The sequence below is a fragment of the Morone saxatilis genome, unplaced genomic scaffold, assembly GCF_004916995.1.
Source record: "Morone saxatilis isolate NCDOM2014 unplaced genomic scaffold, NCSU_SB_2.0 Contig23, whole genome shotgun sequence".
In the NCBI taxonomy this organism is placed as follows: domain Eukaryota; kingdom Metazoa; phylum Chordata; class Actinopteri; family Moronidae; genus Morone; species Morone saxatilis.
The window spans coordinates 10,479,209-10,493,732 of record NW_023339796.1 but is presented as its reverse complement, the minus strand read 5'-3'; the positions used below and the strand labels follow the sequence as shown (position 1 = coordinate 10,493,732).

General features: G+C 40.1%; 1 protein-coding gene across 3 annotated transcripts in view; it reads right to left on the bottom strand.

Moving 5' to 3' along the window:
• The window catches only part of LOC118335100 (adhesion G protein-coupled receptor L2-like), an 84,556-nt gene extending 74,274 nt beyond the window's left edge, over positions 1–10,282 (bottom strand). For all 3 annotated transcript variants that reach the window (XM_035671298.1, XM_035671296.1, XM_035671297.1), the window contains exon 1: positions 9,620–10,282. The gene's annotated coding sequence lies outside the window, so the exon portion shown is untranslated. The remainder of the gene's footprint in view (positions 1–9,619) is intronic.
• Between the last annotated feature and the right edge of the window lie 4,242 nt (positions 10,283–14,524).

The following is a 14,524-nucleotide window of genomic DNA, read 5'->3' as shown; positions in this document are numbered from 1 at the left end:
TTTTTTTATAGATTTTTCCCAGAAAACAGCCTCCTGCTGAAGCCAAAAACTTATGCTATGAGAGCAGTAAGTGTGAACCAAAACAGGCAACAGTGAAGTGGCCCATAACTACTAGCAACCACTTTCACATTACATATCGTAATTTGATCCATCGTTAATGTAAAAATTTCAATAAATGCACATTCAATCAGAATTTTTTCCAAGTTTTGAGTATTTTATTCAGACAAAGTTTTTATTCTGTACTCTAGCAGTATGTTGCCATAATTTTTGTATACTGTGTCCAACTCATTTTTAGCTTCCATGGCTGATACTACTGCAATTCAGGCAATCTCTGTCTGGAACCTGAAGTGGCATCATTTCAGCTTAAAAAGTGGTGATTATCCTCTTTTGAAGCGGACACAAAACTGATAATTTAGTTAAATTTCAATAAAAAAAGAGTGAAAGAGAAAATAAGGCAAGCTTGATGACATGTTAGTAGTGGCAGCTAATACCAGTGTGTATAGACAGATTTGGGAATTAGGGAACATTAAAAAATATTCTATGAATGTTTAAGGGAAAGCAGGAAAATGACAATAAGTTCATAGATTTCCTCCATGATCTGGTTGAAGTATTTTGTGCTGTAATAATCCTAACAAAACTCTCCCAAGATCTTGGAGGGACAGGCTTGGACACAGAACCTGATTATTTTGACTTTAAATTTTAATTCAGTTAGTCAAAACATTATTAAAAATGCTTTATAATCTTAAATGAAAACATGTTTGTAATGGCCTGTTCAAATCTAATAGCATTTGTTACAGCCGGATTATTCTGAATTACTGCTCTAATTAGAAAAAACCTTTTGTAGAGTGCAGTATTTCACCAAGGCTTAAAATATCAAACTAATATCTTTTAGCCATATTGCCCAGCTGTACCATTTGGCTGTATTGAGTTGGAAATGAGCCATGGACTTAATATGCATACACGTGCTGTAGGCCTGGACGGGTTTCTTGCTTGTTTTCAAATCGTTTTTTTTCTCTGTATTGGTTTCTATTAATTTGTCCACCCACTCTGTCTGTTCCTTTGGAAACCAATACACAGGCATCAATCTGCAGCATTTCCAGTGGGAAATAGGAACTGGTTGGACTTGTTTTTCTTGTTTCTTTGTACATAATTACTTTCTTGTTCTCTTCCTGTACTCACTGTGACAGTCTCAGGGTTATTATTTAAGATTTACTACCCCTTATTCAGCTGTAAACCACTTAATTTACATTTTGAAAGATGGAACACTGCAGGTTTACCGGTGGGCTTAAAATGTCTCTTCCTTCATAGCAGTGAGGCTCATTCCTGCTGTTTAAAAAAAGCTGAAAGCATATTTTTCCTAAGGACTCCTCACAGATGCAGATACAGATACAAGTCAGAATGGACAAAAATACAACATAATTAGACCGCCTAACTTTAAACAACTAGATAAGTTTCTAGAAATTTAGGTACAATCTTGGAATGCAACATTGGCCAGACTTCATGTCTTAAATGCACCAAATCTGTGCGATTTTGACAAAATACAGACTGTTTACAGGGCCAAATATAGAGATTCTTGCTGAAAAACATCCACATCTCCAAAAAAAATGTGAAAATGGAGCCTAAAATGGAGCTTAAAGGACAATACCGCTGAATTTCAGCGTCCCAAATTATATGCTTTACCAGTATTTCCACGAGTTTGTTCTGCTCGCTCCATTGTAATGCAAACTGGAGGGCCATACAAGGGCAGAGAGAATGAAATGAAACAATGATGAAAGTACGTGCTATAGGAATCAGGACAGCTGTCAGGGTGTACGGGTGTACATTTACCGGTTAAGGACTGACTTAACTGAAATACAGCTATGTATGTTTACGCAATTATTCTGTGTTTGTAGCATGATCCACGGTTTGTTATTCAGGGCTCAAGGAGCTCAAGCAGCAAACTTCACACACAGCAGTAAGGATTTCAGCCTTATGCCCTGTTCACACTTAGTATATGGGGCGCACACTCTACCAGATAAGCTACCACGGTGCCACAAATGACTATAAGTCTATAAAACGTCTGAATAGCGAAAAACGCTTGTCAAATGTTATGGAGCCCAATGTGAAATCTTATTTAACTAACAAAGATATTCACTTTGCAATCATATGAAACAGAAAAAAAGCAGAAAATCCATCCAGAAGCCAGAGAATGGATGGTGTTTTTACTTGAAATATGTTGTATTTTTACTTAAAGTTGACCTAAATAATCAATCAATTATCCAAATGGCTGCTGATTTATTTATTAACTTACTTGGTTAACTAACTAACCATCAGAGCACCTCGTGTTAACAAAAGTATTTAACTTGAAACATTTGTCTTTACAAGATAAAAAAGCAGAGCCAGAGTGCTGTGTGTACTCCCATATAAACCAACAAATATAAGCAACAACTACACAGCCACCATACTGCTCCTCAATGCTTCAAAAACAAAGAAAAGGCTTCTGTAGATGCAATGCTTTCCTCTGCTGCCAACTTTCCCTTGTGCTGTGGCTTAGCCCAACAGTAGTGTAAAGGATGCATGCTTCTTTTATTTTATTTTCAGCCCCCTGCCTCCGTTTTTTTTCCTCTCCTCCAGTACATCATTCCTTTGGGTGTTTGTGCGGTGTCCCTTAGTTACAGGATAAGAGACCCAGTAGCTCAGAGAGTTAAAAGCCTGCCCTGTCCCACTCATACGAACAAGACCATCAATAATTCACCCTCATCGGGAAGCATTATCTAACAGCCTTATAAAAATTTAAAGATTGTGGGTGACAACACGGAACCATGAAGAAAGTGCTCCGTAAGAGGGCACTCCAGGTGGCAACAATAAAGTGGAGGCAGAGGAAGACTCGTCTGCACCGTTGTGTCAACCGGCCCTGTGAGGCTGATTTAACCATTACACATAAAAGACAGACGCCTCACCGAATTAAGGCAAAGTCAACGAGAAGACACATCTTCTCCACCAGCGACCCTGTGAGTGCAGCACAGAGGTGGAAGCATTTGCTCGGCTGTATTAACGCCCAGGCTCATTCTCATTGACAGTGAAATCCCTCTAAGCCTAGATCAATTACATCCAGCTCTGCTGTAATTAAAATGTCCTAACAAAGGTCTTAGGAGCACAGAAACCTATCCATTGAAAATAAGCTCAGTACAAATTATAGCAGCATCTCCTAGAAAATAGTTAAAGATTAGATTCAGGCTTTCTTGGGTGATAAGCACATGCACAAAGTGTCCATGCATGGCCGCTGTGCTCAAAATAAGTCTTTTTCATCCCTTAATAAGGTCAAGATATGATTTGAGATAAAGTGCAAAGTCCACATGAAACACAATTATGCTAATTTTTTTTAATCAATGCAAGTACATAAAATAAAATATTCATTAATCTATAATACAAAAAAGGCTGCGCTTGTTTTTGTCGCCCTAACTAATAAGAAAACTAATTATTTGTTCTCTTAAGTCCATCTGATGCTTTACTATGCTCTGCTGAGGGATGACATAATGCTTATGAGTCTCCTAATTAAAACTCAGCAGTGGAGTGATTAGCAATCACAACTCCACTCTTCAAATATCAAGATCTGATTTGCTTGGCTGATCAACAACAAGGTTCCTTCTCTCACTGCCTCTCTCAGAGCCTACAGTCTCTCTCTCACTCTCTCCCCCTCTCTCTCTCTCTGTTTTAACAAGGCTTTTGAAATGGAAGAAATCAGCCCAACTCCACATGAAAGGGCTCAGCTGAATTTTGGGTTCGATATTGCTTTTTTATTTTTTTATTTGTATTTATTTTGCCAGGATGCCATTTAGGTTGCAATAATGCTTTTTTTAAATGTTGACAGCCAGCAAACATAAAACGGATTACACACAGCCGCTGATGAACACTTAAATGTTTTGGGTTTTACATGATAATTCATCACAGTATGAAACCCAAGTAAAAAAAAAAAAAAAAAACCCATCAATAACGTTACTTATGGCAGCCACCAAAATTCAACTTGAAAGCTCTTCCCTCATTGCGCAGAGGAGGGACTATTCCACAGACACAGAGAGAGCAAGATGGCTGACTGCACTGACACATTGTGAAAGCACGCCTTGCCATCCTAGGTAATAGATTCTCTTTGCTGTGTGACTCCCACCGCTTCTCATCTTCTGTGACAACGCCTGCCAATCAAAGCCCGGGGAACATTCGAGGGCTTTGACAATATCTCCTCACCTTGAAAACACATTGGCTTCATCACAAGACAGCAAGTGACACCAAGTAGGCATCAAATAGCCATTAGACAAGGCAGACAAAGAAGTGGAAGACTAAAGGTGATCCCATGCCTCTCTTCAACATGAAAACAGCTCTCTGAATATTTGCATTAAAAGGCATTCTTTCCATACATAAAAGACAACAACGATGAATGCCAGCAGTGCAGTGGGAGGTGATGGTGGNNCGAAACTAACACTCGCCAAGCACCAAATGCGGATAGATTTTCCATTTGGCGAGTAAATCTTGGAAGGCTATCAGCAACATTGGAGGGTAAATGTGTGTAACTAAATAGTCATGTGATAGTCTCTACTGCGTTTTGGTGTCATTTATGGGTGCACTGCATCTGTCCTCTGCTGTCCGTGTTGGGAGTTCGACACACTCACACGCACACTATGTGTTTAACACATGTCTAAACATTGCCCGAAACTGACCGCCTGGAGCACTCCTAGTTTCATGGCATCATTATTATTATTTTGGCCAGTAAAAAAAAAATGCTCGGGCGGTGAGTCAAAAAGTTAATTTGGTTAACTGGTTGGAGAGAAAACGCAATGCCTGAGAGCACTAAATGTGGAAGGATTTTATGATAATTGTTCGAGAATCTGCAGTAAAACTTAGTAAAACTTGTAAAAAAAAATATTCAATTTAGCTTTTCAATACACTGTATAACTGGTCTCTCAGGAAGCAAATGTACCTCTGCTGTTTATGTGAAAGCATTTAATAGAAGAATGCGAGCTGTCATTCACATGTAGAAGCCCGGCAGATTACTCATTTGGAAAATGAAACATTGGGTTTGGGTGCATACCTGTTACAATTTCTTTCTTTTCAATACAAAACGAGATATAACAATGTTACACCGCATCAGCAGAGTGATTTACATTTTTATATGACTCATGAATACCATGAAGGAGGACAGGGAGAGATTTGTCTGCAGTGAAGCATGGCATGAACCTAAATTTCTAGGATAATTATATGATACTATTTAGGAATTTGAGGAAGAGAGAAGCATTTCCTCCGTTGAAGACAGATGACCTGTCAGATACACCTAATACCAACACAAAGCCTTCAGCCTTTAATCTGCACACTTCCTGTGACCTATACTATGACAGAACCAAATAAAGAACACTATCTTTGTATCCCCCTGAGACAAAGCAGTGTCCTCATATGCTAATGCCAGCCAGTGGTGGAGAAGAAGCTCCGAGGGCGGCCCAGACAACTCACAGGTCAGGGCTAATCTTCTGATATATGGAGCCTATAGACCCGGGACACATCCATCACACGCCGCCAACAGCTCCCCAACTGGGCGAGATCTGCACACACTAAAGGGTTAACACACATACACACACACACCTCTAAAGAGACCTCTGATGATCCATCACTCAAGAACCAGCCTCCTTTTGAGCGCAGCGTCCTTTAACAACACCGAGGGGGTGGCTTTCTTAGCAGAGGGCTCTGCGATGAGTGCGCACAGAGCCAGCGTGACTGCTAGACCTAAAGCTCCAAGCCTCTGTTGATCATTAAACATCCATTTTAAACCAGTGGGGGAAAGTTAACTGTCATTTTAAACACAGGAGGTGGTAGTATGGGAGAGATTTTTTCTCCCCTGATGTATTTTCTCTGTGAAAAGGAGCGAGACCATACATCCATCCATCGGGTTAACTACCCTAACACATAATCATTCGTTCCAGTCATCTGTCTCTTTATTTTTGAGGCAAGCCGCAAAACGGCTACGTTTGGCTTTCGCAGTTAAATGAGAAACTCACCCCGGAGCACTTTGTTAAATAAACAAAATGCCCTTAGCTTTTTTTTTATATTAAACCAATCCCTTTCGTTTTGTATTCTTCTTCCTCCTCTGGCTAACATGGCCGGGAGAAGGGGCCTCTTCACAGTATTACCGGTAAATGTCAGGTTCAGTGTCAGCCCTCAGAATCAGAGACTACTTCCTAGACTGTGGACCATTTTGCAGCAACACTCACCCAGGAAGAAATCCATCTCTGAAAGAGCACTGATGCCAATTTCTCCACCGATAGCAGCCTCAACAGAGCAGAATGCATGTACCTCTCCTCCTCAGCAGCTTTTTAATAATTTGAGCAACCAGGCTCAGCTCGGCACACCACAGCATGATTTCCACTCAACTCTCTCACTTTTTTTCTCGACTCAACAAACTTACTACATAACTATTGTTATCACTCCTGCCCTATCCTCCTACACATACACAGAGCCCTATTCTCTGAGCTTTGTCAGAAGTCATCGTAGGGAAGCATAGGAAATCACTAACAGGAGAAGATGTAGACCGCTGTTAAGTCAACAGGAAAAACAAATACACCTTTCGGCATAAAATGCTGTGAACATCACAAATTGATTATATGTAAACTGATGTAAAGAGTATTTCTCCTCTAACACCAATACAATCAAAACTGTCTCATCCACCATTATTCATGTCTCCCCATTTCCCCCTCTCTGTGTCCATTTGTTTGTCCAACTTTTCACAGCGAGCGTGTACGAGGAATTGAACAAGACAGCTGTCAAACCCGCACGCCATGAGTGAAGATGGCAGGTGAAGTTTTTTTTTCTTTTTCTTTTCCTCCTTCCTGCTCTCTGGGTTCAAAACTCCCACTCTTGCCCTTTTTTTATTTTATGTTATGTTATTTTGTCCGAACAAAGGCAGGAGAGGAGGGAGTAAGCTCTCTTCTCCTGCAGGTTTGGGGAGCAGTTGGCTCATGTTATTACCCAGGATTCAGGATGACCATGAAGGGGCCACCGACCCCTACTGTGCTCCCAATGGCATTTACATTCCCTGCCTCTGTGTAATAACATCTCATAGACGCTTTCTTTCACTACTAACCTATTTCGATCCTACTTCCAAAGTAAGGGCATGCACAAAGGCAAGAAAGCACTTTTTTGTGTCTCTTTGTGCGTGGTCAAAATGAGTGTTTATTTTCCTCTATTAAACCTACCTAAAATTGAAAACATTAGGCCTGTATCACAAGACAAAGACGGAGAAGAGAAGAAACTCATCAAAATAAACAGTCTTGCTGCATTCTTTTACTCACAAACAACAGCTGCACAGAATGGGAAATAAATATTATCTCTGCGACAGAAAAACAATCAGACACCGCTAGGTACTCAGAGTCTCTCACAAAGCTCGAAAGCTCTGCGTCTTTGCATCTACACTCACTGAATGTGGAATTAAAGCATTTATTTTGCAACAAAACACTTGAAAGCAAATTCATTTTGGACCATTTTCGATGCGGCCAAAATACCAGTCAAAATATGTAAACAGATTTTCTTTATTTTTTTCTTCTTGCCGTGGACACAGTGTGTTCTCAATCTCCTTAAAAACAGAATGCAGACCTTTGATGATGTTTTATGCTCACGTAGAGAAATACTGGGGGAAATATTGAAACAGACTCAATCTTTTTAACATGACCACGTCTCTGAATGGCGTCCAGAAAATTCCACTAAATACGTGGCTTTCTGGTGTGAGATTATGGCCAACAAATTCTCCCAATCCACACTAAATCTGTTTCCAACACTAACACTTGTTTCTCTCACACATACACACGCACACACACAACCAACTGCAGTGTCCAGTAATTTCTTGTCAGTAGTCTCTACCACCACCACCAGCAGCAGCAGCAGCAGCAGCTACACTCTATCAGAACAAAACTGCTTAGAGGAAGGGGGCTGGTAGCTCAAGTTCTCCCTATTGAAATGCAGACACTTTGATATGGAAATTGGCAGTTACAAAAACCCGCTAGAATTCACACTAGCATGCATTGAAACCATTTGCGCAATGTGAGATGAGATGGCACTTCCTCCCAAGACAACACAGACAAATGGACCAAACCAGCACGTCTGGGGCGGGTGAGAGATGGAGTGAAGGTAGAGAGGGTGGAGAGGGGGAGGAGGGAAGGAGAAGGGTGGAGAAAGAGGCAACAGAGCATTTGTCCACCTCTCTCTTTGAATTCCTGAAATCCACCGTCCCAGCATTTGTTTCAAGAAATAGACTTAGCCGGGGCCGAAATGCAGGATTTTTTAAAGTGCGACATCTACATTCACCAGTAAATCATCCGATTACGGTCCAATGGCAAGGGGACAAAATGACCTTTTCATCTTCAGGAATCACTGATGGGCATGTCAGTATCAAGCAGACACATTCAACATCATCCCATGCAGCCAAGGACACTTTTTCTTTTAGTCCTCCAAAATGGCTGGCATGACAGAAAAACTTCTCCACCACTGTCAAAAAACGGATTTGTGTGGTGGTCAATACCTCACACTGTGCATATGGCTTATATAATGTTGCAGTTTTCAAAAACTGAGCATCCCAATGCTTTGGTTTGCTTTTAGTCCAAAAAAACCCAAAGTCGTCATCTATACTTCCCTGCGTGAAAACTGTTATATAAGTATTTGCCGGGGAAGCTTTCAGTATCCTAACTTGTCAGAATGGCTTATATAATGTTGCACCACTATGCTGATTTGGCGTTGACAGTATGGATTATGTGTAAATGTTATTTAACCTTGATATTTCAGTCCATCACAGTCATGCTCTCCTGGGGTTTCTTGAAGTCTATGCAGCCTTATCTCTAAAAGCTTCACATGAGAATGAGATACGGTTCCCTACTTCTGTGAAAAGTCTGTGTCTGTGTGTGTGTGTGTGTATCCCATCATCACACATGGCTGGCTCAGGTCTGTGAATTATACATGCTCTGTGAAATGATCTTATTTTATAGCCGCAAAATGGAGAAGTAAATGGAGACAGTAACTGACATCCAACTACTTAGCTCCTGGTGTCCTGGACTGGGTGGAGATGTTTGTGCGAGCTGTTTTTTCACCATGTTATCACGCTGATTATGATCATTAATATCTTATAAACTTCTGTTGGGGTTTTTTTTTTTAATATAGGCTTTTCATTCATATTCACGACTTCCTTTGTCATCATCTTCCCCTTAGGTAAAAAAAATAAATACTGCCTTTAACAGCTGAAAAAACACCTTGACTATAAGCATTTTCACACATTTTAACATCTTTTAGTGAGTTTTTAATATATATAGATTTATGCACACACACACACACACACATTGAAATCCACACTGTGATGACCCTGGTAGCAAAGAAACTTCATATTAATTAAAAGTCTGGAGGCACCAGACACTGCAAAATAACACCATACACTCCGGGTTACATATTGATCTGATCACAACAGTTTTAAACTGCTGGAGGAGCCCGTGGGCCCGTTTTCTGACATTTGCCTTATCATATCCAGGGAGTGTAAATAAATGGTACTATTGATTCAGAGAGGCATAACCCAGCATCTCCCTTGAAAGACTCAAAACATCCGCTTTTAAAGGCTACTTACAGTGGGTACGCCGTGCCAAAATATGGATCCCGGCATGGAGTGTGAATTTCAGATCAACACCAGGAGCCCCCCTCCTCTGCTCTGCTCTCCTCTCCCTTTTTTTCAGAAGAGGCCCCCAGAAACTAAGCAGCGGGTCGCACAAAGACGTCTGGGGCTCGGCTGTATGCTCCACTTTCCTCTTCACAGTGGACGAATGGCGGGGTTTCCTGTGGCAGGTATCAGTTCAAGCCAATACGTCCGGGACCGGACGAATAGCTCCATGGCGAGGAGGTCTGTTCAAAAGTAATGATCGTTACTTCCACCCCTTCTTCCTCCTCCTCCTCCTCCTCCTTCTCCTCTTCTAGTGCGTGCACCCGGTCTCCTTCCGACGGGAGCGCTACGGTTAGACTGCATAAAATAGGATCACTTCAAGGAGACGAGATGCGCCCCGGTTCTCGCTAAAAAAAAATAATAAAACTCCGAGCACGTCTTCCTCGCTGTCAAGTCTGTCTGAAAGTCTCCAGCGGCCTGGTTCACAGATACAACCCCCGAAGAGGGATGATACGACTTCTTTTAGTCTGGCTTTCGGAGCGCTGCCCGGTTGTTCCCTCTGCGCCTCATCCACACGCCGTGCAGACAGTCGGAGCTACAGCCGGACTGGAGGCAAACAAGGCGAGGAGAAAACGGCGCACCGGTCCCCTGCTCTGCAGCAGCTGGCTGTGGTGGAGGGGCAGGACTCAAAACCTGGAGCGGACTCCTGCCAGGACACGGACCGGATCCTCATGCTAATTGTGACAGCCCGCATTAAAGGCTAATATTAAAAACCCCTTTGCGTGTGCTCAGATTTCACGCACGTGTTACAGCGCAAACAAATTCTGATGTGTTTTTTCTGCACTTAAACAGATCTGCGAAGCACAGTGTTTTAATCAAGAGCCCCTGCTGTTTAATCAGGAGAAGAGTGCAGGAAAAAAAAGAACAAGGCCATTCATTACCAAAAAGATGTTGCTGAAAGCAGCTCATAGAAATAGCATACTCATTTTTATTCTACTGGAATTGCAGTGTTGTGGGCAGAAGTTTTCACCTGGATAATTAGTATTTCATAATAAAAACACCAAATAATGAGGCTGACATGAAACTTGTTTTAATTGGGTAAGTCCAAAGGCTTTATGAATAAGGTAATTCAGGCAGAATGTATCAAGGGGAGAAGAAATACACCTTTATAAGAAGCATTTGACTTATGTTATGTATTACAAGTAGTACTCTACTGAACAGTGTCATGTTGACGGAGGGATTGAACTCATAGCACACAACCAGTAACAGCTCAGCATCAGATTGATTGACAGAAAATTAAAGTGCGACTATTTTGATTTTTGATAAATCCTTTAAGTCAATTATCAAGTAAAAATGCAAAACATTCAGTTGTTCCGGCTTCTCACTTGTAAGAATTTGCTGCTTTTCTTCATCTTACTATATTGATAATAATATCTTTGGGTTTTGGACCATTTAGTCAGACAAAGCAACTTATTTGTCACTTTGGGCTTTAGAAGTTTTAGTGGATCCATTATTTTCCAACATTTTATCGGGCAAATGATTACTCGATTAGTCCAAAGAAATGAACATAATGGTCAGCTGCAGCCATATAATGTACAAAATGAGCCAATAAGAGATAGTAAGATAGGATGTAACTAAATATTATCAAAATGCAAGATATGCAGTAATAATAAATGCCACTACAGTATGTCAGTAATGTAATATGTATAGTATAGAAGAACTAATAAATAGTGTGTAGAGCAGAATGAGTTTAGCTATGCCAGAAGAAGAATCATGGCTTTATTGTCATTGTCACAGCGTACATGAAAACTAAATTTGTCCTCTGCCTTTGACAAATACGCTAGGAGCAGTGAACAGCCGTGGGGCCAGGGTTATGCACAATATAACTAGCAGGAATATATATAATACACACAGTGTTAATATATCAATGTATCAAACCTGAAATACTAGTTGAAAGAAAATGGTAATATACACTTAACCTTCAACCTTAACCTTGCACAAATGAAACACAGTCATATTCCTACAAACATACCAACATGTTCATTTAGTTCCTCTGAGCAGATGCTGATATACGTTGTGTGCAAACATTCAGTATCCGTCCATATGTTCATGGCAACAAATTGCAACGTTCCCCGCCTCCCTTTGAATTTTATTGTGGTAAGGCATCAGAAGCAGGATTTAAACGTAAGATGTTACAATGCTCCACTGAAACCTCAAGGATATGTCTGAATACAATTAATTCACTTTACAATCCCTTACAAAAATGTCACATGTAAAAGATAAAAACCCTCTTGTGAAGTAAAAGGACCTTGAGGGTTTTTTTTATATGAAAAGCAAGGCACCAACTTGTATTTTTTTGCATCAAATTCGATGTGCATTTTTTAGGTAAAATAGGTAAAATGGGTAACATTTTCCATTAATGAATATCATTTTCAACAACTATACACCCATTTTACTGTTCATGTATATTTGACTACACACATGGAAATGTAAAGGACCGTTACTAGTGTGTTTATGTCCTTAAAGTGCAAATCTTGTATACTTTACATTTTTGCTGAAAACTTCCAAAGTATGTTTGTATTTTTCCCGATGTTCTGGGCAGCTATTTGTTTACATTCATCTACGTTATAAAAATCAATTAATAAACTCTTGCTTGAGCTTAATCCATCACAGTCAACAAGAAGTCTGTGTTAATTTTATGCCGATTGTATATGATTTTTGTGATGCACTGCAGATTTAAATCAATCTGCCATGAAAGTGAATTACTTCTCAGCCATAATGTAATTTTTGTTTTTGTAGTCTTAATGTTGATGGTGAGGCGTTACACACCTAAAGAAAGCTTCAGGAGTTTGTCAACTGATTTCTATACCGTGTGGAAATTAATAGAAATCAATGGCTGCCTGGAATGGTTGAATGAATACATTCAAATGTCTAAAATACAGCAGCATGGTTTGCAGAATTGGTTAGCTTTGATGTAAAGTGTACACCAAATGGTAATGTCAATATGTTACTGCAAGTAAATGTAATTTTCAGGCAATGTTACATTTGAGGTATTAGTGTCTAAATGTGTCAAAAAAGCACATATTGTTCAAGTTGTTCTTTCATGTAAGATAATAAATATGTACACAAACAGTCTGCATAATATTGATTGAGTTGGAGCTGGATGATGTCGAGTTGCTGATATTTATTTTTAAAACAAAGGCTTAGAGGATCAGAAAACAACATGTCAATATTGAAATATTGTAAGAATTTTATTGCAATAGGAGATAAAAACACCACAGAGTGTTGGAAGGCCAATATCTTGTCCTGCAGGCACAGTGCTGGCCCTTATAGGTATTGTATGGATTATTCCGACAACAGTTCTATATCTTTGGTCACTGTGCTTTTTTATTGAATGGAACAATACCATTATGCATATATTTCTGTGCTATGTGTTGTCACAGTTTCCACAGATGATTGCCTTTAACTGAAGAAATGATTCGTGATGCAAATAGGAATTTTGTTGCATTAGCCCTGCCTTCATTTTTAAAGCATGCCACTGTCTCTTCCGTTGGTTACAACGGAGAGGGGGCAAATTGAATCCTGATTTTACGGTCGTGAATTGAGACCAGAATTGTAACTGACTTGGCACCCCAAAAACATGAAACTATGACTGAGCTGACTGGGAATGATTCGGCTTTGTCGATGAAATTACACTTCAAAGCTGAAAGCCCATTAGGATTTTTACTGTAAGCTGCAAAACATTAGCATTAAATTGCCATTTGCGAACAAATATGATATAATCTTAATGACAAACTGGACAACCACATGTTTGTGCACGGCAGATCCCCAATTATTTAGTCATGATTTGTTGACTGCCACGGATATGCGAGCTGCAGGCTGCACATTTTCCCGTCTTGCAAAAACAGTAACAAAACAAATGAAGAAATAAATGTATTTCATAATGTTCTGATTTATTGAGTCACCACACTAAGGCTATCATTAGAAACCATTACACCCATGATAAGGCAAAGTAACTCAGCACACTAATGGTTCATGAGATGTGTAATGTTTACCTGTGCTGTACTACCAGCTGTGTCCTCATTGTGAGCCAACATGTCTCTGCACAGCCACCTTTTTGTTCAGGCAACATGCAATTTTTGATATGCAGTCTGAGCTCTGTCATTTTGCCTCTAAATATCAAGTTTCTGTTGTCATCTCTCAACAATCAATGTACTGGAAGGAAAATGATCTGCCCAGCTGGAAGCAGGTTTATGGTAACATTTTCCTCAGGTTTCTAAAGTTCAGCCCCATGCAGCTTTCTTTTGAACATGATATTATACTGTTAGTAGGAGCTTTCATTCTTCCCCAACACTACTCCTATTTTTAGTTCCTTACTTTTCAGCATTGTAATAAAATAGCTACCTCTGTGGTGCAAATTCAAGCGAAGGACATATTTCCCTGAGAAATGTCTGTCTAAGAACAAACACTCGATCGGCAGGTTTGGAACTATTAATGTCCTAAATATCACTTCTCTTCTCTTCCTCTCATGAGCCAAAGTACATAGCCAGGTCAGTGGTCTCCGTTACACATGGCTTCAATAAAAAACTGTCCCCTGGCCGCACAGGGGAAATGTGAATTTGGGTCAAATTCACCAGGTGGAAAGTGAGAGGATTAGTGCAGAGCTCGCATGTTTTCCGAGGCGTAGTTTTACATAATAAAGAATAGCGGAGTAAAAGAAAACAGATGTAATGATGCTGATCCACTGGCACATATTCTTATTTAGAGAAACAATGTTTATGTATGGCCTACTACTGCAAGTGTAAACTCTCTATTTCATTTGAACTGACCCAGGAGAGCTTGGCTTGCTGGTGTTTTATTCATTGTGGTCAATGC